The 24,422-nt window shown below is 41.8% G+C and overlaps 1 long non-coding RNA gene across 1 annotated transcript; it reads left to right on the top strand.

Moving 5' to 3' along the window:
- The first annotated feature begins 801 nt into the window (after positions 1-801).
- LOC135228738 (uncharacterized) lies at positions 802-23,316 on the top strand. Its single transcript, XR_010319539.1, has 3 exons — positions 802-1,069; positions 22,081-22,142; positions 22,874-23,316. It is a non-coding gene; the product is annotated as an uncharacterized LOC135228738 (long non-coding RNA).
- The last annotated feature ends 1,106 nt before the right edge of the window (positions 23,317-24,422 follow it).

Raw genomic sequence — 24,422 nt, 5'->3', positions numbered from 1 at the left:
TGTTAAAGTCAGATCTCAAGCAGATGCACCGTTGCAGTCTACCAACAAGGGCCTAATCTGAAATGGGCCCACACAGCTCCATGCAGGGGTTAAAGGTATTCAAAGTTCACGGACCATTTGTGCCTGGACAGGAGCCGCTTCTGTTCTGAGCTCCCCAGCTTAGTGGAGCTGGCAAATTATCTTTTCCCCCAAGGCCGGGAGAATGGCTCAGGGTGTGCATCAGGACCTATCTCAGGCCCAGGGAAATCAATGGCCACTGAAGCTGGCTTGGTGGCTTGGGGACACGGTAAAATAAACGCAAGTACTTAGCTTTTGCCGAGAGAGCTGTTCTTCTGTGGTTTGGGAGGTGTGAGTAAACTGTGCGGTTGGCTGTCTCTCCCTGAGGAAACCATGTCCTGAATGCCACCACGAGCCCTGCTGCAGTTGCTCTGGGGGATTGTGCACGAGGGGCACTGGTTCCTGCCAAGTCATGTCTAGCAACTCCTTGTAGCTTCTGAGCCATCTCTCCGTCCCCCTGCCACTCAGTCTGACTTCTGAACTTTGCCTTTGGTGTTCAGGGATCCTACCTTGTGATATATATAACTGTTTCACTTGTTTTTTTCAGGTCTTTGTTGTAAGAGGGATCCCGGAAGCATCAGACTACTCCACCATCTTGGCCCAGCCTAACCCCAGAGCAACCTTAGAAATTGTTTCAGAGATGGCAAGACAGTTGTCAGCCTGGGTCCCTGGATCACTGCATTGAGGAGGCCCACCTCAGTGACAGACCTTTCACCTGTCCAGTATGTGTACAGGAGCTAGGAGTAAACTTTTATTTTGAGCTTGAACCATTATCTGTGTTTGGGTCTATTTCTTCAGCACTTAGCCAACTTTAACAAATACACTCGAGGAGTGCCTTAGTAATTGAAGTCGTGGGTCTGTTGGCCTAATGCATTCATTCCTTTTTTTGTCTCTGGCAGTTGGTGATTGATTGATCGTGGTCCAGCATGCAGAAGCGAGTGAGTGGTGAAAAGCACCAGAGCTGATGGATTGTGAAGATGTATTTGAAGGCTGTCACACTGTCTACTTCAGGGTAAGGCAAAGGCAGTGGCTGCCACTGTTACTCTGACTTTGCCAGGTCATAGGGGTTCTTGTCTCTCTAGCCTCTTGGAGTTAGTGCAATGGGTTACCCTGCCTGTGAAAGGTTCCCAAAGCCTCTGTTGATTCAACTCATAGACACCATGCTTATGAATAATTGTGAAGAGAAAACCATTAGGTTTTGGGTGATAGGATGGAATTCATTATGTGGGTGGAAATATCTCAGGCATCATTAGGGATTTATTGACATGAGACATGATTTTCCTAGAACCAGGGAAGGGTTGTTGGGCCTCCCTGAGGCGTGTTGTCGAGAATGGAACCAGGTCTGATTGCCCTTTTCCTGTACCATATCAGGTTGTTAGCTCTGCCAGCTCACATTCCCTCAACCACCATCCTTCTTCTCCGTGGATGACTTTCCTTAGCTGTTCTTTTGTTAATTACTTTTTCTATAAAGGAAACAGCGTGCCAGAGAGTTGAGGATTCCAGGTTTGGTGGATAATAGCTTCAGCAAAGCACGTGGTTCTGCCAGTTCCACTTTATCCTTCATCAGTGGCAGTCACATGTCCATTTACTCATCTATTTACAGTTCCTAGTGAATCAGGCAAGGAGCCCTGGTGGCGCAAAGGTTAAGCACTTGGCTGCTAACCATAAGGTTGGCAGTTCAAACCCACACACCAGCTGGGAGAAAGACCTGGGAATCTGATGGCACCTAACAACAGTGAATCAGGCATTGGCATTGGGAGCATTATGACCAAGGCTGCCTTTGAGCTCTCATTTGTGCTGAAGAGTTTTGAGGCCAGAAGGACAAAGTCACTGTTTGGTGTCCCCTTCTGAGAGTCCAGGTGGAAGTCTTGGAAGAAGGAGTAGAAAAGATACCACATCTCTTTTTGAGCTCTCCAGCTTCTCCAGCTTGAACAACTGAAAGTAGACTCCTTGAAGAGAAAATTACAACTAATAGAAATCTAGGCAGAGCCAAGGATGGTTAGGAAAGAGGGACAGGGAGTGAAAAATTAAAAAAGAAAAATTGTATTCAGGTTAAAAACTGGTTGGAGTGTTGTTTTCAGCTTACGTTAGTAATTTGGAGCCCTTACTAGATAATGTCCCATTGCCCAGCCTCAGAGAGAGGGCAGCCAGAAAGGCTGATGTCCTTAGATGCCTCACATGGCTTGGTAATGAATGTAATTTACTGAGCAGAAGAGACAACTAGGGGCTGTAGATCTCTGGAGATTCCCATCAATGTGCATCATTACTGCTGTGGAGTGATGCATGTGTGTGGGGATGAGCAAAGCAGAGAAAAGGCAGCTGCGAGAGCATGTCAGCAACTGAAGACTCCAGGTGAGCAGCCAGGCACAGGCAGACCACAGCTCAGGGGATGGAGGTTGCTAAGGAAAGGAGCTGGTCTTTGCCAGGTTTTCTCAATAAAGGAAGAGAGTTGGGCTTTGTGAGCCCTACTCATGTTCCTCTATGGGTCCCTTTATCCTCTGTTTTAAAAAAAAAAAATTTTTTTTTTAAGAGTAACTAAAAAGCATTTTTTTTCTTTTAAAGTATAACATGTCAGATATAGCACTTGACTGGCATGTGTAAATGCTGTAGAATGATAAAATTGTACAGTAAGCCATTCTTTAACTATCAATTAGGGGCCAAAGAACGTAGTCCTAGAGATTAGGTCAATGTAGTTGACATTTTGATCCAGACAGTTCTTGTTTGTTGTGGGGGGGAGGGGGAGAGGGAGTTGTTGTAGGATGTTTAGCAGCATCACTGGCCTCTGCTCACTGGATGCCAGTAGCACTGCCCCCCTCCCGAATTGTGACAATCAAAAATGTCTCCAGACATGGCAGATGTCTGCATGAGGGGGGAGGGGCACCAAAAGAACCCCAGGTGAGAGTGACTACAGTGGGAGATAGGAATTTAATCTTGCTTTGAGTTTCTCTGGGAGTGTATTTTAATGATTTAACCTCATCGTGCCTCAGTTTCCCTACCTGTAGACACAGTGTAAGGAAGTAATGTGCATAGAACTGCCTGGCAACTAGGGGGTTGTGTAAGTGCTCAGAAACAATACCTATCTCCCCACATTTCCAAGACCCAAAGATCACTCTTAATCTTTGTGATGGCAGTAAGTGAGGGGCAGTGGGAATTTGGAGAAGGGTAAAGGCTTCGTGGTGTGGGAAATGGTGAACAGTAGTGGCATCTGAGTTTATTTGAAGGCATCCTGTGCTAGTTTATTGTGACAGTGTATTCTGGATGAAGGCTTTCTTTTGGAGAGGAAAGAAAGGGGAGGGTGGAGGAGGCAGGAAGGAGGCTGCTCAGAAGAGCAGTCAGGAAAGTGCACTCTGTGGGGCTATCTAGTAACGTGAAAGTGACTCATGTATAATTGGACCAGAGGACACAGAGAAGTAACCCCAAAAATCAAAATATCTTTTCACATGACTGCTGATCCAGAAGAGTTGTTGCAGGTGATTAATGAAGACCAGAGACTTTTTGGAAAAGTCTCTTTGTTCTAGAGCCTTTAGGTTTCTGTCTCCTCTCTTTTGGAATATGGAAAAACGTTGTCTTCACATAGGCTTTTCATGAATGCTTTACTATGATCCGTGTGTTCTTTTATTACTCTTCAGAACTGTGTGTTGAAAAGGTGAAAAAGGCTGTAATCCTAACCTAGACCTGAGTGATCTACGTTATTTTGATAGAAAGCACCAACTTGACTGTAAGACGGGCAGTGCAGGAATTAGATGTAAACCATCCTGGCAGGCTAGCATTCACCCTTGCTGTGTTTTTGGTCTCTGTAGTGTTAGACACACTTGCAAAGTTTATGACAGACGTGGACAGGTATTGGATCTAATACGTGGAGAAGCCTTCTTAGACAGGTAGCCTTGTTTTTTCATCTTCTGTCTGCCCTGCATTTATAGTACTAGGTGTTAAGTTTTTTTTAAAAAATAATTTTTATTGTGCTTTAAGTGAAAGTTTACAAATCAAGTCAGTCTGTCACACATAAACATATATACACCTTACTACATACTCCCATTTACTCTCCCCCTAATGAGTCAGCCCGCTCCCTCCCTCCAGTCTTGCCTTTCGTGACTTTTTTGCCAGTTTCTAACCCTCTCTACCCTCCCATCTCCCCTCCAGAGAGGACATGCCAACACAGTCTCAAGTTTTTTTACCTGATACAAGTAGCTCACTCTTCATCAGCATCTCTCTCCAATCCATTGTCCAGTCCCTTCCATGTCTGATCAGTTGTCTTCGGGAATGGTTCGTGCCCTGGGCCAATAGACGGTTTGGGGACCATGACTGCCGAGATTCTTCTAGTCTCGGTCAGACCATTAAGTGTGGTCTTTTTATGAGAATTTGGGGTCTGCATCCCACTGTTCTCCTGCTCCCACATGGGTTCTCTGTTGTGCTCCCTGTCAGGGCAGTCATTGGTTGGCCAGGCACCATCCAGTTCTTCTGGTTTCAGGATGATCAAAGTCTCTAGTTCATGTGGCCTTTTCTGTCTCTTGGGCTCATAGTTATCGTGTGACCTTGGTGTTTTTCGTTCTCCTTTGATCCACGTGGGTTGAGACCAATTGATGCATCTTAGATGGCCGCTTGTTAGCATTTAAGACCCCAGATGCCACACTTCAAAGTGGGATGCAGAATGTTTTCATAATAGAATTTATTTTGCCAATTGACTTAGAAGTCCCGTTAAGCCATAGTCCCCAAACCCCCGCCTTTGCTCCACTGACCTTCGAAGCATTCAGTTTATCCCGGAAACTTCTTTGCTTTTGGTCCAGTCCAGTTGAGCTGACCTTCCCTATATTGAGTATTGTCTTTCCGTTCACCTAAAGTAGTTTTTATCTACTAACTAATCAGTAAATAACCCTGTCCCACACTCCCTCCCTCCCCCCTCTTGTAACCAGAAAAGAATGTGTTCTTCTCAGTTTATACTATTTCTCAAGATCTTAGAATAGCGGTCTTATACAATATTTGTCCTTTTGCATCTGACTAATTTCACTCGGCATAATGCCTTCCAGATTCCTCCATGTTATGAAATGTTTCACAGATTCGTCACTGTTCTTTATCGATGCGTAGTATTCCATTGTGTGAATATACCATAATTTATTTAACCATTCATCTGTGGATGGACACCTTGGTTGCTTCCAGCTTTTTGCTATTGTAAACGGAGCTGCAATAAACATGGGTGTGCATATATCTGTTCGTGTAAAGGCTCTTCTGAGGAGTGGGATTTCTGGGTTGTATGGTAGTTCTATTTCTAACTTTTTAAGAAAATGCCAGATAGATTTCCAAAGTGGTTGTACCAATTTACATTCCCACCAGCACTGTATAAGAGTTCCAATCTCCCTGCAGCCCCTCCAACATTTATCATTTTGTGTTTTTTGGATCAATGCCAGACTTGTTGGAGTAAGATGGAATCTCATTATAGTTTTAATTTGCATTTTTCTAATGGCTAATGATCAAGAGCATTTTTCTCATGTATCTGTTAGCTGCCTGAATACCTTCTTTAGTGAAGTGCGTGTTCATATCCTTTGCCCACTTTTTGATTGGGTTGTTTTTCTTTTTGTGGTGGAGTTTTGACAGAATCATATAGATTTTAGAGATCAGGCACTGGTCGGAGATGTCATAGCTTTAAATTCTTTCCTAATCTGTAGGTGGTCTTTTTACTCTTTTGGTGAAGTCTTTCCATGAGCATAAGTGTTTGATTTTTAGGAGCTCCCAGTTATCTGGTTTCTCTTCGTCATTTTTGGTAATGTTTTGTATTCTGTTTATGCCTTGAATTAGGGCTCCTACGGTTGTCCCTAGTTTTTTTTCCATGATCTTTATCGTTTTAGTCTTTATGTTTAGATCTTTGATCCACTTGGAGTTAGTTTTTGTGCATGGTGTGAGGTATGGGTCCTGTTTCATTTTTTTGCAAATGGATATCCAGCTATGCCAGCACCGTTTGTTAAAAAGACTCTCTTTTCCCCAATTAACTGACACTGGACCTTTGTCAAATATCAGCTGCTCATATGTGGATGGATTTATATCTGGGTTCTCAATTCTGTTCCATTGGTCTATGTGCCTGTTGTACCAGTACCAGGCTGTTTTGACTACTGTGGCTGTATAATAGGTTCTAAAATCAGATCGTGTGAGGCCTCCCACTTTCTTCTTCTTCTTCAGTAATGCTTTACTTATCCGAGGCTTGTTTCCCTTCCGTATGAAGTTGGTGATTTGTTTCTCCATTACATTAAAAAAGGTCATTGGAATTTGGATCGGAAGTATAGATGGCTTTTGGTAGAAAAGACATTTTTACTATGTTAAGTCTTCCTATCCATGAGCAAGGTATGTTTTTCCACTTAAGCAGGTCCTTTTTAGTTTCTTGCAGTAGTACTTTGTAGTTCTGTTTGTATAGGTCTTTTACATCTTTGGTAAGATTTATTCCTAAGTCTTTTATCTTCTTGGGGGCTACTGTGAATGGTATTGATTTGGTGATTTCCTCTTCGATGTTCTTTTTGTTGATGTAGAGGAATCCAAGTGATTTTTGTATGTTTATGTTATAACCTGAGACTCTGCCAAACTCTTCTATTAGTTTCAGTAGTTTTCTGGAGGATTCCTTAGGGTTTTCTGTGTATAAGATCATGTCGTCTGGAAACAGAGGTAATTTTACTTCCTCCTTGCCAATCCTCATGCCCTGTATTTGTTCTTCTAGCCTAATAGCTCTGGGTAGGACCTCTAGCACAATGTTGAATAAGAGCGGTGATGAAGGGCATCCTTGTCTGGTTCCTGTTCTCGAGGGAAATGCTTTCAGGCTCTCTCCATTTAGAATGATGTTGGCTGTTGACTTTGTGTAGATGCCCTTTATTATGTTGAGGAATTTTCCTTCAATTCCTGTTTTGCTGTGAGTTGTTATCATGAATGGGTTTTGGACTTTGTCAAATGCCTTTTCTGCATCAATTGATAAGATCATGTGGTTTTTGTCTTTTGTTTTTTTTATATGGTAGATTACATTAATGGTTTTTCTAATATTAAACCAACCTTGCATACCTGGTATAAATCCCACTTGGTCGTGGTTGATTATTTTTTTAATATGCTGTTGAATTCCATTGGCTAGAATTTTGTTGAGGATTTTTGCATCTATGTTCATTAGGGATATAGGTTTGTAATTTTCTTTTTTTGTGATGTCTTTACCTGGTTTTGGTATCAGGGATATGGTGGCTTCATAGAATGAGTTAGGTAGTATTCCATGATTTTCTATGCTTTGAAATACCTTTAGTAGTAGTGGTGTTAAGTCTTCTCTGAATGTTTGGTAGAACTCTGCAGTAAAGCCATCCGGGCCAGGGCTTTTTTTTATTGGGAGTTTTTTGATTACCGTTTCAAACTCTTTTTTTGTTATGGGTCTATTTAGTTGTTCTACTTCTGATTGTGTTAGTTTAAGTAAGTAGTGTTTTTGTAGGAATTCATCCATTTCTTCTAGGTTTGCAAATTTGTTAAAGTACCATTTTTCGTAATAATCTGATATGATTCTTTTAATTTCAGTTGGGTGTGTTGTGATGTTGTCCATCTCGTTTCTTATTTGGATTATTTGTGTCCTTTCCTGTATTTCCTTAGTCAGTCTGGCCAATGGTTTATGAATTTTGTTAATTTTTTCAAAGAACCAGCTTTTGGCTTTGTTAATTCTTTCAATTGTTTTTCTGTTCTCTATTTCATTTAGTTCAGCTCTAATTTTTATTATTTGTTCTCTTCTGGTGCGTGATGGATTCTTTTGTTGCTCACTTTCTATTTGTTCAAGTTGTAGGGACAGTTCTCTGATTTTGGCTCTTTCTTCTTTATGTATGTGTGCATTTATCGATATAAATTGACCTCTGAGCCCTGCTTTTGCTGTGTCCCAGAGGTTTTGATAGGAAGTGTTTTCATTCTCATTGCATTCTATGAATTTCTTTATTCCCTCCTTAATGTTTTCTATAAGCCAGTCTTTTTTGAGTAGGGTATTGTTCAATTTCCAAGTATTTGATTTCTTTTCCCTGATTTTTCTGTTATTGATTTCCACTTTTATGACCTTGTAGTCTGAGAAGATGCTTTATAATATTTCGATGTTTTGGACTCTGCAAAGGTTTGTTTTATGACCTAATATGTCATCTATTCTAGAGAGTGTTCCATGTGCACTAGAAAAAAAGTATACTTTGCAGCTGTTGGATGGAGTGTTCTGTATAAGTCTATGAGGTCAAGTTGGTTGATTGTAGCAATTAGGTCTTCCGTGTCTCTATTGAGGTTCCTATCGGAGGGAAGTCCTGTCCTTCTCGGAAAGTGGTGTGTTGAAATCTCTTGCTATAATTGTGGAGGTGTCTATCTCACTTTTCAGTTTTGTTAAAGTTTGTTTTATGTATCTTGCAGCTCTGTCATTGGGTGCATAAATATTTAATATGGTTCTATCTTCCTGGTCAGTTGTCCCTTTAATCATTATGTAGTATCCTTTATCCTTTGTGGTGGATTTAACTTTAAAGTGTATTTTGTCAGAAATTAATGTTGCTATTCCTGCTCTTTTTTGCTTGTTGTTTGCTTGATATATTTTTTTCCATCCTTTGAGTTTTAGCTTGTTTGTGTCTCTAAGTCTAAGGTGTGTTTCTTGTAGGCAGGATATAGATGGATCGTGTTTCTTTATCCAGTCTGAGACTCTCTGTCTCTTCATTGGTGCATTTAGTCCATTTACATTCAGCATAATTATAGTTAAGTATGTGTTTATTGCAGTCATTTTGATGCCTCTTTGTGTGTGTTATTGACAATTTCACTTTTCCACTTACTTTTTTGTGCTGAGATGTTTTTCTTTGTAAAATGTGTGTTCCTCGTTATCATAGTAGTTGAATTTATGTTGGTTGAGTCGTTATGTTTTTCTTGGTTTTTATTTTCAGTTATGGAATTGTTATTCCTCTTTGTGGTTACCTTAACATTTACCCGTATTTTTCTAAGTAAAAACCTAACTTGTATCGTCCTATATCGCCTTGTTTTCCTCTCCGTATGGCAGTTCTATGCCTCCTGTATTTAGTCCCTCTTTTTGATTATTGTGATCTTTTACATGATGACTTCAGTGATTCCCTGTTTTGAGCATTTTTTTCTTTTTAAAATTAATCGTAATTTGTTTTTGTGATTTCCCTATTTGAGTTGATATCAGGATGTTCTGTTCTGTGACCTTGTGTTGGTATCTGATATTATTGATTTTGTGACCAAACAATTTCCTTTAATATTTCTTGTAGCTGTGGTTTGGGTTTTGCAAATTCTCTAAGCTTGTGTTTATCTGTAAATGTTTTAATTTCACCTTCATATTTGAGAGAGAGTTTTGCTGAATATATGATCCTTGGCTGGCAGTTTTTCTCCTTCAGTGCTCTATATATGTCATCCCAATGCCTTCTTGCCTGTATGGTTTCTGCTGAGTAGTCTGAACTTATTCTTATTGATTCTCCTTTGTAGGAGACCTTTCTTTTATCCCTGGCTGCTTTTAAAATTTTCCCTTTATCTTTGGTTTTGGCAAGTTTGATGATAATACGTCTTGGTGATTTTCTTTTTGGATCAATCTTAAATGGGGTTCGATGAACATCTTGGATAGATATCCTTTCGTTTTTGATGATGTCAGGGAAGTTTTCTGGCAACAGATCTTCAACTATTCTCTCTGTATTTTCTGTTATCCCTCCCTGTTCTGGAACTCCAATCACACGCAAGTTATTCTTCTTGATAGAGTCCCACATGATTCTTAGGGTTCCTTCATTTTTTTTTAATTCTTTTATGTGATTTTTGTTTATATTGGTGTCCATTGCCTTATCCTCCAGCTCCCGCACTCTACATTCCAATTGCTCGATTCCGCTCCTCTAACTTCCTATTGAGTTGTCTAATTCTGTAATTCTACTGTTAGTCTTTTGGATTTCTGAATGCCGTCTCTCTATGGATTCTTGCAGCTTATTAATGTTTCCACTATGTTCTTGAATAATCTTTTTGATTTCTTCAACTGCTTTATCAGTGTGTTCCTTGGCTTTTTGTGTAGATTGCCTTATTTCATTTTTGAGGTCACCCGTGATGTCTTGAAGCATTGTGTAAATTAGTTTTTTATATTCTGCATCTGGCAATTCCAGGATTGTATCTTCATTTGGGCAAGATTTTGATTCTTTAATTTGGGGAGTTGTAGAGGTAATCATGTGATTTGATATTGACTGCTGTCTCTGAGACATCTATAAGATATTGTAATGATTTATTTTGTGTTTGCTCACTGGGTCTTATCTTGTTTTGTTTTCTTTCAATATACGTAGATGAGCTACTAGATTGTGCTGTCTTGATTGTTGTAGCCTTTGAATCACTTATGTCCTGTTACCAGCTGGCTTGGGCTGTTACCAGGTATATAAGCCTAAGAGTCCATTCACTATTCTTGGGTAGAATCTGATTTTCGGTCACCAAGTGTGTGGTGTAGACTGTCACCTATTCAATGGAGGAGTAGTGATGATAGTTGTGTGCACCAGATTCTAATAGCAGCAGGGGGTCACACTCCAGTGGGGGCAGGATGCTGACAGGGTTCCCCCAGGTGCCAGTGAGGTAGGTGTGCTCTATTCCTAAAGTACTTTGGTGGGTGGGCTCTACAGCTGTACCTTAGGCACCCAATGCATGTACCTCTACAGATTGTTAGGTGTCACTATCCTCAGACTCCTATGGCAAGAGGCTAGGTGGTTTGGGTGAAGCTTCAGCCCTCAGTTTTCGGTTGTGGGTCAGTGAGGCCTGTGTTTAATAGGTAGAGATATCAGACCTGGGCAATCTGTCTTTCCAGTGTTCCGCTAAAACAATTACAGTCAGGTCCCTATCAGACTTGCCTTTGCATTATAATAGCCACCTTGTGGCCTGTAGGGATGAAAGCCCAAGACTGTGGATCTCATATGCTTGGCTGGAGCTGGTTCTGTATTTTCAGTCCAATTTTGGGAAGTCAGGGAAGGATTTTTGGTCCCTGGGTTTTTTGTAACTGCTTCTTTCAGGCCAGGAGAATGGGTTAGGAAAAGACAAAAAACAAACAAACAAAGAAAAACCGCAGAGTACTTCACTCTCTGGCGCAGAAAATTCCCATATTAATGAAGCCGCCTGGGAAGGGGAGGGGAGGGATCAGATAGATAGGAGAGAGTAGCACCCAGGAATATAGACAAAATTACTTACCTTGCTTGGTGATGACTGTTTTTTCTGAGATTCCCGAGGGGCGTGTAGCCTGTGTGCTCTGGCTGGGTCGAGATTGCCCCCGAGGGTCAGGCCCGTGTCCCGTGCTATTGCCGTCTCAGAAGCCATGGTCAGTTCCTCCGCTCCCAGTCCAAAGCCCAGCTCCAAGGTTCCCCGGCTGGGACGCCGCACTTCAGGCTCCAAAACCTGTCACTGCCTACTGGTGACTTCTCCTCCTGTCAGCCGCACTGCTGCGCTGCCTGCGTGCACTAGCTGGGCTTCCCCTGAGGTCACTTCTTGGGGCTAGGGCTGTGTCCCGTGATTTGTGCCGTCTGAGAGGCCGTGGTCAGTTCCTCCGCTCCCAGTACAAAGCCCGGCGCCAAGGTTCCCCAGCTGGAACGCCGCACTTCAGGCACCAAAACCAGTCGCTGCCTACTGGTGACTTCTCCTCCTGTCAGCCGTGTCGCTGCGCTGCCTGCGTGCACTGGCTGGGCTTCCCCCGAGGTCACTTCTGGGGGCTAGTGCTGTTTCCTGTGTTTGTTTCGTCTCAGGATGCCGTCCTCAGCTCCCCTGTGCCCAGTCCAAAGCCTGGCGCCAAGGTTTTCTGACTGGGATGGTGGCTCCAGGCTCCGAAAACAGTTGCTGCTTCCCTGTGATTGCTCGTTCTCTGGTTAGCTGCATCCGTGTGCAGCCTGCTTCCACTGGCTGAGTCTCTGTCACTCAGGTCAACTCTTTAGATTTGTGTTTGATGGTCAGGGTTTGTAGATTGTCACGTATGTGATCGATTCACTTGTTTTTCTGAGTCTTTGTTGCAAGAGGGATCCGAGGTAGCTTCTACCTAGTCAGCCATCTTGGTCCCGAGGTGTTAAGTGTTTACTAGAAGAAAGGGAGACTTCTGTGTAGCAGAAAGGGGACAGTGAGAGAAGCTGTTCTTGTAGATAGGTTGGTGTCTTAGTCGTCTAATGCTGCTGTAACAGAAATGCCACAAATGGATGGCTTTAACAAAGAGAAATTTGTTCTTTCACAGTTTAGGAGGCTAGAAGTCCAAATTCATGATGCTAGCTCCAGGGGAAGGCTCTTTCTCTGTGTGAGCTCTCGGGGGAGGTCCTTGTCAGCAATCTTCCCATCCTAGAAGCTTCTAAGTGCAGGGGCCTTGGGTCCAAAGGAAGCGCTCCCCTCCTGGGTCTGTGTTTTTGGTGTTAGGAGGTCCCCATGTGTCTGTCCTCACTTCTCTCTTTTATATCTTCAAAGAGATTGATTTAAAATAAAAACTAATTTTGTAGATTGACTCCTGCCTCATTAACATAACTGCCACCAATCCCACCTCATTAACATTCTAGAGGTAGGATTTACAATGCATAAGAAATTACATCAGATGACCAAGTGGTGGACAGTCATACAATACTGGGAATCCTGGCCTAGCCATGTTGACTTACATTTTGAGGGGGACACAATTCAATCTATGACAGTTGGTGTTTGAATGGTTGAAGTTTTTATTTTAGTACTACTCAGAGTATGATCCTAGCAGTATCAGCATTACCTGGGAACTTGTTAGAGATGTAAATGATAGGGGCTCAACCCAGACCTCCTGAATCAGAAACTTGGGGTTGGAGCTCAATAATCTGTGTTTTAACAAGCCCTCCATGATTCTTAAGTGTGCTAAAATTTGAGAGTGCTGGTCTAGTCATGCGTGAGATGCTGAAATTTTATGCGTAGTGTCTGCATGTGTATGGAGGGCAAGGGTTAAGGAAGTGCTTTATGAGGTAGTCGGAGGATGAGTAAGACTGTCTTGTGATATACTTTGGGATCATTTTCCCAGGGCATGGTCTAAGCCTTTAACTATGCTGTCCAGTACAATAGCCACAGGCCACAGGTGGCTATTTATACTTAAATTAATTACAATTAAAAAAAAAACTTAGTTATTCAGTTGAACTAGCCACCTTTCAAGTGCTTAGTAGCCACATGTGCTTAGTGCTGCCTTATTGGAGAGCACAGATGTAGAGCGTGTTCATCACCACAGAAAGTTCTATTGGCCAGCACTGTTTCAGCCTGTAATGACCCCTGTTTGACTCATGCAGGCTGGAAACCCCCACTTGTAGTGATGGTGTGTTCTAGTTAAGTGAATACGTCAAGTCGTTGAAAACAGAATTGAGTTTTGGACTTCTGTACTCTGGGGAGAGTTTCAGTCTGTAGTTGTATCCTGGTGAACTTTCTACCTTGTGTTGGCATCTGCCTGGTATATAAAGTGCCGTGGGTCTGTCTCCCACATAATTGAGTGGACTGCCTCTAAAATATTTGCTCTTTACTCCTTAGAGGGAGCATCAGAAAGAAGAAAGCAGGCAAAGGGGAGCATGATTCTCCTAGCTATCAATAGCTTTCCCTGTTCCACTAGAAAGAACTTTTATTGGTCACTTTTTTTTTTCTCTCTTCTTATTTTATATTATTCTTTTTTTATTGGAGGCTGTGTCGAGGGAACAAGGGTGGGAGTTGGGAAAATGTGTACCCCCAGTTATTGGGTACTCTGTTTCCTGTTGGGAGCACCATGAAGTTTGCCTTCCCGTCCTCCTTATCTGCAGTCCTTGGTGGCTAAGTTCCAAGATGGCAAATCAGCCAGCAGTGAGCTGGTGTCTCTCCAGCTGAGTAACCATGGCCCATTGGAAAGCAGTGGAGGCCACATACAGGGGAAAAGGGTGAGGGTGGGAAAGCATGTATCCCTGGTTACTGGGTGCTCTGTCTCCTGTTGGGAGCTCTGTGAAATTCCCTTCTTGTACTCCTCGTTTGTGTTCCTTTGTGGCTGTGGTCCAAGATGGGAAATGCGTGCTGCCTTAGCTGGTAGGGGACCTCCACTCTGTAGTTCTCTTTGTTCTCTGTCAGTTTCTTATTCCATTTGGTGCTTGATTGAGTTCTTTATTCTTTCATTTGATGCTTCGGCTTCCAGGATTGACATTCGTATCTGTTTTACTTAGTTTTTCTGGTCTTTGCTGCAGAAGGATGGCATGGCGCTTCTGTCTATAGCTTCATGTTGGCTCCACCTCTTTCTCATTGGATTTTAAGAATTTTTCAATTTCATTTTTAATTTCTTCTATTACCCAATAGTTTTTAAGTAAGTTGTTAGTCAGTTTCCATGTATTTTTTTTTTACTGTTCTTTCTATTATTGATTTCTAGTTTTATAGCGTTATGATCAAAGAAGATGTTCTGCATTACAGGTATACATCAGTTAACATTCTTTCGGGTAATATCCAAGTGCATACATGTCTGTGGTTCCATAAAGTTATAATAGAGTTTAGAAATCCCAATCACAGAACAGGATGTAGCAGATGTACTTTGCTGGGAATCTGATCCCTCTCTCACTAGCTGTCTGGGTCCCACATCTGCCCTGGCCCCGGGGGCAGAGGGGCAGAGGGTTTCGGTGCCCATGTGTGGCTGCCTGTCCTGCTATATTCACCTCAGGCAGGGTGATGCTGCCAGAGCTGCTGAGGGGTATGCCCTGCTGAGGCCACAGCTCCAGTCAGCCTGGGCGCCCTACACTTGAAGCTCAGGCCTGAGGCTGCAGCTCCTCCCATTGTGGTTGGTCACCTAATTATTTGGCTCGAGGGGGTGGTAGGAGAAAGAATAGGAAAGGCATGTGGAGATATGATGTAAAGGAGGGTGGGCAGGACTGGAAGAGTTTAAAGCCATTATGGGGGATGGGGAAGGCAGGGAGGAATGAAGGGAATGGAGCTGGCAGCTGGCTGGACAGCAAGTGCGTGCCACAGCAGGTTGGGGGCCAGGTGCGGCTCCTGGAGACGGGCTAGTAGCCATGCAGGACCGACTACGACAGAGCCAAATTTTTGCACATTCCCTTGGTGTGGCTGGTGACCATCCTGTGTACCTCTCTCCTGTATATACTGTGGTGTTCACACAACGTCCTAATCACGTAATGTCATATTTCACAGAATGTATTGTGGACATTAAGTGGTACATACCTGTACTTTGATGTTTTTTAATTTATTGAGGCTTGGTTTGTGGCCTAAAATGTGGCCTATTCTGGAGAATGATACATGCGCGTTGGAGAAGAATGTGTACTGTGCTGCTGTTGGGTGGTGTGTTCTGTATATATCTAGAAGGTCGAGTTGATTGATTGTGTTAATTTAGATCTTCTGTATCTTTTTTTTTTTAAAGTTTATTGTGGTTGAAATGAAAGTTTACAAATCAAGTCAGTCTCTCATACAAGAACTCTGCATATCTTGCTATGTACTCCTAGCTGCTCTCCCCCTAATGAGACAGCGCACTCCTCCTCTCCACCCTGTTTTCCCTGTGTCCATTCAACCAGCTTCTATCCCTTTCTGCTTTCTCATCTCATCTCTGGACAGGAGCTGCCCACATAGTCTCATGTGTCTACTTGAGTCAAGAAGGTCACTTCTCACCAGTATCACTTTGTGTCTTATAGTCCAGTCCCATCCATGTCTGAAGAGTTGGCTTTTGGAATAGATCCAGTCTTGGGCTGACAGAGGTTCCAGGGACCATGACCTCCTGGGTCCCTGTAGTCTCAGTCAGAGCATTAAGTCGTCTTTTGAGGAGAATTTGAGGTCTGCATCCCACTGTCCTCCTGCTCCATCAGGGATTTTCTTTTGTGCCCCCTGCCAGGGCAGTCGTCGGTGGTAGCTGGGCATCATCTGGTTCTTCTGGTCTCAGGCTGATGCAGTGTCTGGTTTATGTGGCCCTTTCTGAGACCAACTGATGCTCTTAGGTGGCTGCTTGCTAGCATTTATGACCCCAGATGCCACCCACCAAAGTGAAATGCAGAACTTTTTCTTAATATACTTTGTTATACCAATTGACCTAGATGTTCCCTGAAGTCATGGTTCCCAGACCCCAGTCCTGCTACTCTGGCCTTTGAAGTGTTTGGTTGTATTCAGGAAAGTTCTTAGCTTTTTGTTTAGTCCAGTTGTGCTGAGCTCCCCTGTATTGTGTGTTATCTTTCCCTTCGCCTAAAATGGTTCTTGTCTACTATCTAATTAGTGAATACCCCTCTCAGTTCCTCCCCACTCTCATAACCATAAAAATAATATTTTCTTCCATGTTTAAGCTTTTTCCTGAGTTCTTACAATAGTGGTCTCATATAATGTTTGTCCTTTGGTAACTGACTGATTTCACTCAGCATTATGCCTTCCAGATTCCTCCATGTTATGAGATACTTCATGGATTCTTCATTGTTCTTCATTGTTAGGTAGTACTCCATTATGGGAATATACCATTATTTATCCATTCATCCGTTAATGGGCACCTCGGTTGCTTCCATCTTTTTTCCTGCTGTAAACGGTGCCTCAGTGAACATGGATGTGTATATACTGTTTATGTGAAGGCTCTTATTTCTCAAGTATATATTCCAAGGAGTGGGATTGCTGGATCATTTGGTAGTTCTATGTCTAGCTTTCTAAGGAAGCGCCAAATTGATTTCCAAAGTAGTACCATTTTACGTTCCCACTAGCAGTGTATAAGTGTTCCAGTCTCTCTACATTTTCTTTAACATTTATTATTTTGTGTTTTTTGGATTAACAGTAGCCTTGTTTGGGTGAGATGGTACCTCATTGTAGTTTTGATTTACATTTCTGTAATAGCTGATGATCGTGAGCATTTCCTCATGTATCTGTTAGCCCCTGAATGTCTTTGGTGAAGAGCCTGTTCATGTCCTTTGCCCATTTTTTAATTGGGTTATTTGTCTTTTTGTTGTTGAGTTTTTGCTGTATCGTGTAGATTTTAGAGATGAGGTGCTGATCGGATTTTTCGTAGCCAAAAACTTTTTCCCAGTCTGTTGGTTAGACCTGCTGTATCTTTGTTGAGTTTCTTTCAAGTTGTTCTGTCCTTCATCGAAAGTGATGTGTTAAAGTTTTCTACTACTGTTGTAGAACTTTCTGTTTTACTATTGTAGAACTCCAATTCTGTTGGAGTTTGCTTTATGTATTTTGGAGCTCTGTTATTAGGTACATAAATATTTATTATGATTATGTCCTTTTGGTGGATGAACCCTTTAATAGTTAATGATGCCCTTCTGTCTCTTATAATGGATGTTGACTTTAAGTCTGTTTTATCAGAGATTATTATTGCCACTCCTACTCTCTTTTGGTTACTATTTGTTTGATTTTTTTTCCATCCTTTGATTTTTAACCATTTATGTCCTCATGTCTGAAGTGTGTCTGTTGTAGGCAACATATTGATGGATCATGGATTTTTTTTAATCCATTCTGCTACTCTCTGTCTCTTTTGTGTGTGATTATTGATAGGTATGAATTTACTGTTATTTTGTTATGCCTTTTTTTTTTTTTTTTTGGTGGTGTTAATGATTTCTTTGTTCCACTTAAATTTTTTTGCTAAGTTCTTTCTGTTTATGGATTTTCTTTCCATAACCTCAATTGTTGTTGACTTTGTGCTTACTGATTCTTTTTGATTTTCTTTTTGTTTGGTGAGTAGATTTATTAATTTTGCCTGTGGTTACTCTGAAATTTACCTGTATCTTCCTAAGTTTAAAACAGTCTGTTATAGCTTGATACCACCTTGACTTCCTCTCCATTTATTCCCCCTTTTTGTTTAGAAGTTGTCATTGTTTACAGACTGACAGCTCTGGTACCCTGTTTTCAGTTTTGCACTTTATTTTACTTTTGAGAATTCTTTATCTGTGTTGGTATCTGTGTGATGTTGTTATGTGTCTTAGTTTCAGATTGTTCTCTGATATTGTTGGTTCTCTGTGTTAAGGACTCCCTTTAATGTTTTTTTGAAAGGTTGGTCTGATTTTTACAAATTCCCTTATTTTTCTTTTATCTGAAAATGTTCTAGTTTTGTCATTCTATTTGAAAGACAGTTTTGCTGAATATAAGATTCTTGGTTGGCAGTTCTTTTCTTTGAGTGCTTTATATATGTCATCCCATTACCTTCTTGCTGCATGTTTTCTGCTGAGAAATCAGTGCTTAGTCTTATTGGTGCCCCCTTGTAGGTGATATTTTGTTTTTGTTGAGCTGCTCTTAGAATTCTTTCTTTGGTTTTGAAAAGTTTGATTGTGATATGTCTTAGTGACTTTTTGTGGGGTCTGGCATTGACTCAACGGCGCTGAGTTTGGTTTGTTTGGTTTATCCTGTATGGGGTTTGTTGAGCTTCTTGGATGGAAACCTTCTTGTCTTTGATGACATTAGGGAAATTTTCTGGCAATAAATCTTTGAAAATTCTCTCTATACTTTTTTTTTTCTCTTCCTCTTCTGGAATTTCTATTATGTGTAAATTATTATTCTTGATAGTGTCCCATATAACTTTTAAGCTTTCTTCATTTTTTGTCATTCTTTTTTGTGATTGTTCCTCAAACAACTTAGTAACAAGGAATTTGTTCTCTATTTTGCTGGTTCCTTCTCTCATTGATGAAATTCTACTTCTGTGTGCTCCATTGCATTATTTACTTCTGATATTTTATTGTTAATCTTCTGAATTTCTAGTTGTTGTTTTTGTATGGTTTCTAATTGTCTATCTTGTGATTTTGTTCTTGTATTGTTTTCCTGAATTCTTCTAGGGTTTTGTCTGTGTTTTCCTTGATCTCTTTGATGGTCCTATATATGTCTTTTGAATCCCTCATCAGGTGGTTCTATTACTGTTTCTTCCTCAGTAAGGTTTTCTGCTCCTTTATTTTGCTCACTTGTTTGAACTGTCTTATCCTGTTTCTTCCTATGATTTGTTATTGTCTACTATCTCTGAGGTATTAAGGTGTTAATTTATTTATATATTTCTTTCTTGATTGTATGTTTTGTGCTGATATTTTTTTATTATACTTTAGATGAGGGTTTACAGTACAAACTAGCTTCTCACTAAATAGTTGGTATACATACTGTTTTGTGACATTGGATATCAACCCCAAAACATGTCAACACTCTTCCTTCCTTGACCTTGGGTTCCCTGTTACCAGCTTTCCTGTCCCCACCTGCCTTCTCATCCTTGCCCCTGGGCTAGTGTGCCCCTTTAGTCTTTTGTTTTATGGGCTTGTTGAATCTTTGGCTGAAGGGTGAGCCTCAGGAGTGACTTCATTACTGAGCTAAAAGTGTGGTCGGGGGCCATACTCTTTGGGTTTCTGTAGTCTGTCAAGCCAATAAGTCTGGTCTTTTTATGTGAGTTAGAATTTTGTTCTACATTTTTCTCCATCTCTGTCCGGGGCCCTCTACTGTGATCCCTGTCAGAGCAGTCAGTGGTGGTAGCCAGGCACCATCTAGTTACACTGGACTCAATCTGGTGGAGGCTGTGGTAGTTTTGGTCCATTAGTCCTTTGGATTAATCTCTCCCTTGTGTCTTTAGTTTTCTTCATTCTACCTTGCTCCTGATGCATGCTAATTTGTTTTGTTTTGATGTATCCAGAGCCTTGTTTCTTTTCTTTCTCTTTAGAATGCCTTTATTCCTTTGTATTATTTATTTTGTGGTTCTGGCTTATTGTTACTTTGGTGGTATATTTTGGCTGAGCATGATTTCTTCTCACTATGGGGTATGGTGGGTCAGACTCATGTGTGAATCTTCTTTGGGTAGGCTCGTTTGTCTTCCCTTACTGGATTGAGTGGAGGTGGGAGAGCTGGTTCTTCTCCTGATATTTGGTGACAAGTGTTGGGTGTTCAGGATCCTTCCATAGCACTTATGGGACCATGGGATCCTTCTGGGTTAGTGATAGAGTTAGTGTGTTTTCTGGAGGTCAGGGCAGGATGTTTGCACATCCACCATGAGAGAGTGCTACCCAAATAGATGGGGTAGGCCCACTGTACATGCACAAATTGCTATCTCATTAGGTGTTAGGGTATCAAGGGGTTTCAGCACAAGTGTAGACAGCCTGCAAGAACTCTTTGGATGTGGGATGTGTGGCATTGCAGATGGTGAGATGTAGGCTGAGGGCACTAGGATCTCCTGATCATCATTTGGCAGAGGTTTAGTTGGCACCTGTCAGGATATATTGCCATTGCTGCTGAGGTGATGTGTCTTTCCAGCTGGTTACTGGAGCATGGGTGTAGGGAGCATTCTTACTGATCTCTGGGTTGGGCACTATGTGTGTGCACTGCTGGTTTCCCAGTGGTTGGGTTGAGAGTGCATGGGTCACGTGTCACTGGGTAGGTAGCACAGGAACTTGCGCCAGGTGGGTGGAATGGTGGGCCGGAGAGGGGAGTTTTACTCCTCCGATTGCCAGTCTGGTGGTGGGAGTGGTGGGCTGGGTAGCGCAGGGGTGGATGGAGCGTGCATGAGCCTCTGGTTGCAGGTCCGACAGTGTACGACTGTGTGCTGTGGATTGCCAGGTGTGGAAGTTGGCATGAGAATGGACGGGGCAGATGAAAACCTCGGGTTGCAAGTCTGAGAGCACGGGGTTGTGTTATGTGGATTGCCAAGTGGCGAAGGGAAGAGAGGCACACTCCTGGGAACTGGGAGGGAAGCGGGGAGCATAGAGAGGGAGCTGAGGCACTCCCCACAGAGTGCAACCAGTGATCAGGACCAGCTCTGACCAGATGCTAGGAGTGGGCTGTTCAGAGTCTGGTCATGTGAGGGATCTCTAGTTGCCACTTCAAGGATCCTCCACTCTGGCAGTGCCAGCTGCCCTAATAACCAGAAACTGCTGCTTGTGAGTACTTCTGCCCTGTTTTCTAGGTGAGTCTCTACTCTGTGTTTGCCTGGATCCCTAGGGCTCTCGCCTGCCTTCCTGCACTTTGCTTCCTTAGATATGGTTCATGTTTTGCTCACCTCGTTTTGTTCCACGTTTGTCTACACAGTATCTCTATCTCTTAATGGGGGTTCTGTGAAGTTGCCTTCCTGAGCTCCTCACCCAGGAATGTAACTCACTTTATCTTAAGATGGCCACATGGTGCTGGGCTGTCTGGCAGGACGTCTACAGTCTCTACGTCTTGTTTGCTGTTTTCATTCAGTTCTCCTTTCCTTCGGTGTTTGACTCATTTGCTGTTCTGGGTTCCCAGATTGTCATCTGTCTTAGTCATCTAGTGCTACTGTAATAGAAATACCACTAGTGGATGGCTTTAACAAAGAGAAGTTTGTTCTGTCCAAGTCCAGTAGGTCAGAAGTCTGAATTCATTGCGCCAGGTCCAGGGGAAGGCTTTCTGTCTTTGTCAGCTCTGGAGGAAGGTCCTTGTCATCAGTCTTCCCTTGGTCTGGGAGCATCTGAGTGCAGAAATGTCATATCCAAAGGACACACCCTGTTCCTAGCACTGCATTCATGGTGGTGTGAGGTTCCCATGTCTCTCTGCTCGCTCCTCTCTCTCATATCTCAAAATAGATTGGCTTAAGACTCTATCTAATCTTGCAGATCTCATCAGTATAACTGCCTCTACTCCATCTCATTACATCATAGTGATAGGATTTACAACACATAGAAAAATATCATGAAATGACAAAATGGTAGACAATCACACTATACTGGAAATCATGGCCTAGCCAAGGTCAGAGATATTTTGGGGGGACACAGTTCTATCCATGACATCATCTTTATCTGTTTCACTTGGTTTCTTGGTTCTGTGCTGTAGGGGGACAGCATGGTGTGTGTGACTAAGCTGCCATCTTGGGTCATTTCCTACTTCCTTAGGTTTTGTTTCTCTGGGAATATTCTATTTTTTGCCCTCAGTTTTGAAGGACAGTTTTGTCAGATACAGAATTATTAGTTGGCAGTTTTTTTTTTTCTTTCATCGTTACAAGTATGTCACCCCACTGCTTTCTGGCCTTCATGGTTTCTGAGGAGAAATTGATACTTAATCTTTTTGAGGATTCTTTTCATGGGATGATTTGCTTCTCTCTTACTGCTTTCAGAACTCTTTATCTTTGGTGTTCATCAGCTTGATTATAATGTGTCTCACTGTGGATCTCTTTAGGTTTATCCTTGGAGTTCATTGAGCTTCTTGCATGCATAGATTCATGACTTTCATCAAATTTGGTAAGTTTTCAGCCATTATTTCTTCAAATATTCTTTCTGTCCCTTTCTTACTTTCTCCTCATTCTGGGATTTCCATAATGTGTATATTTTCTGCATGATGGTGTCCTACAGGTCTGTTAGACTGTGTACATTGTTTTGAAATTCTTTTTTCTATCGGTTTCTCAGATCGAATTATTTCAGTTGTCCTATCTTCAGGTTCACTGATTCTTCCTTCTGCCAGCTCAAATCTGCCCCTCTAGTGAATTTTTCATTTCAGTTATTGTACTTTTCTGTTTGCTTCTGTTTTGTGTATATATATAATTTATATTTCTAGTGATATTCTCGCTTTGTTTATAGATTGTTTTTCTGATTTCCTTTAGTTCTTTGTATTTTCTTTTAGCTCTTTGAGCATATTTAAAACAGTTGTTTAAAAGTCTTTATCTAGTAAGTCCAGTAACTTGGCTTTCTTGGGGATGATTTCTGTCACTTTGTTCCTTTGAATGGACCATTCTCCCTTGTTTCTCTGTATACGTTGTGATTTTTTTAATTGAGAATCAGATATTTGAGTAATATTTTAACTCTTGAAATGAGATTCTCCCCCTTCTACCGGACTTTCCTTTCTTCCTCCATTCCTCTCTGTCTCTCTCTTTGTTTTGTTGTTGAAGTCCATTGGTTTAGTGACTTTCAGAAATAATTTTTGCAAAGTCTGAATTACTTGATATGTGTGTTCACTGAAGTCTCTGTTTCTTTAGGTTATGCTCAGCTATTGTTCTGACTGAGACTTCCATGAACACTAGGAGTTGAAAAGAAAAAGAAAAAAAATGAAAGAAAACAGGAAAAAGAAGCAAAGAAAAGGTAAGCAATGAGAGGAAAAGTCCTCTGTGGTCTTTGCAGATTGGGTCTGTCCTGCAACACTCCGTCAATACTTAGGAAGGTTTACGCTGACCTAGAGATCAACCCCAAGTGAACGTTAAAGGTGTTCTCAGGTCTTTTCTGGGTGAGCATCTTAACCTAGGCGTTCGTATGTCTTTTTAAATTCCTCAGTATACCTGGGTGTTTCTGAATGCCCCAGCTTCCCAAAGAAGCTCTCTTTTTGGCCCCTGACCTTACCCCACAGCTTTCGAATGTGTGTCTGAATCTTCCTCTCTTAGCCCAGGACTTTCAGTGAGCCCGCTACTCCTCCACCTGTACTACGTCTAAGATAGATGATACAGAGACATGCGTTTTGCTTCAGCCCTTTAGGTAGCCACTGACAGGTTCAAACAGACAAACATAGTACTTTGTGCATGAGGTTTGGTTTACTCCTTTCAGAATCCAGGACCAGAGTCCCAAGCTGAAAATATGGGTTGCCCCTTCAAGCTGGCTACTGAGCCAGGGCAGGGGAGAGGCACAGGCCAGTAACAGAAAGCCACACAATTTTCCTACCATTTTCTTGACGTTACCCCCTTCTTGATTCAGTGTTCGTTTGATTGCCATGCGCCTCTGACTGTGTACCAGAGTTCTGACAAGGTTAATTCTGACAGATTCTACTTGCTTTTTGTGTTTACTTGGTAGTCAGGAGCTTGGAGCTTTTTCCTTTACCATCGTGGTGATATCATTCTAGCGTTACTATGTTTCATTTGGTTCCCAAGTCTACAATTCATCTCTATTTCTATGAGCTTAAACTTTTCAAATGGAATTATGACTTAGGTACAGTAAAATGCACAGATCATCAGTATACAGTCTGATGAGCTTTGAAAAATGTAAACAGCATGTAACCCACTATGAAAATAAGGCTATTTCTGTCACATCAGTAATTTCAATTTGCCCCTTTCGAGTTAATTCTACTCCCCCTCCCCACAAGATAATTACCATAGCTTATTTTTGTCTGCTGTAGAATTTCATAGGAATGGAATCACGCAGCATGTCGTCTTTTATATCAGGCATTTCCTACCTTCTATGAATTTAAATTAAACTTTTCACTTTCTATGGTGCTACCCTTCCCTGCACATTTCATGTGGAGCAACCTGTCTTGAACATGTTTAAATATCATGGGTAAAGAGAGGCCTAACTTTAAAAGTCAGAGAATGGCTTGGAATTTTGGAAATGTACTTACTAGTTACATGACCATCTGAGTTTTGGCAGTTAACCTCTCTGAACATCACTCATCACTTTTTTTTTTTTTTAATAATTTTTATTGTGCTTTAAGTGAAAGTTTACAAATCTAGTCAGTCTGTCACATATAAGCTTGTATACACCTTACTCCATACTCCCCCTTACTGTCCCCCTAATGAGTCAGCCCGCTCTCTCGTTCCAGTCTCT

The sequence above is a fragment of the Loxodonta africana genome, chromosome 27 (assembly GCF_030014295.1).
Source record: "Loxodonta africana isolate mLoxAfr1 chromosome 27, mLoxAfr1.hap2, whole genome shotgun sequence".
Classification (NCBI taxonomy): domain Eukaryota; kingdom Metazoa; phylum Chordata; class Mammalia; order Proboscidea; family Elephantidae; genus Loxodonta; species Loxodonta africana.
The sequence above is the reverse complement of the archived record's forward strand: the minus strand, read 5'-3'. Positions and strand labels throughout refer to the sequence as shown.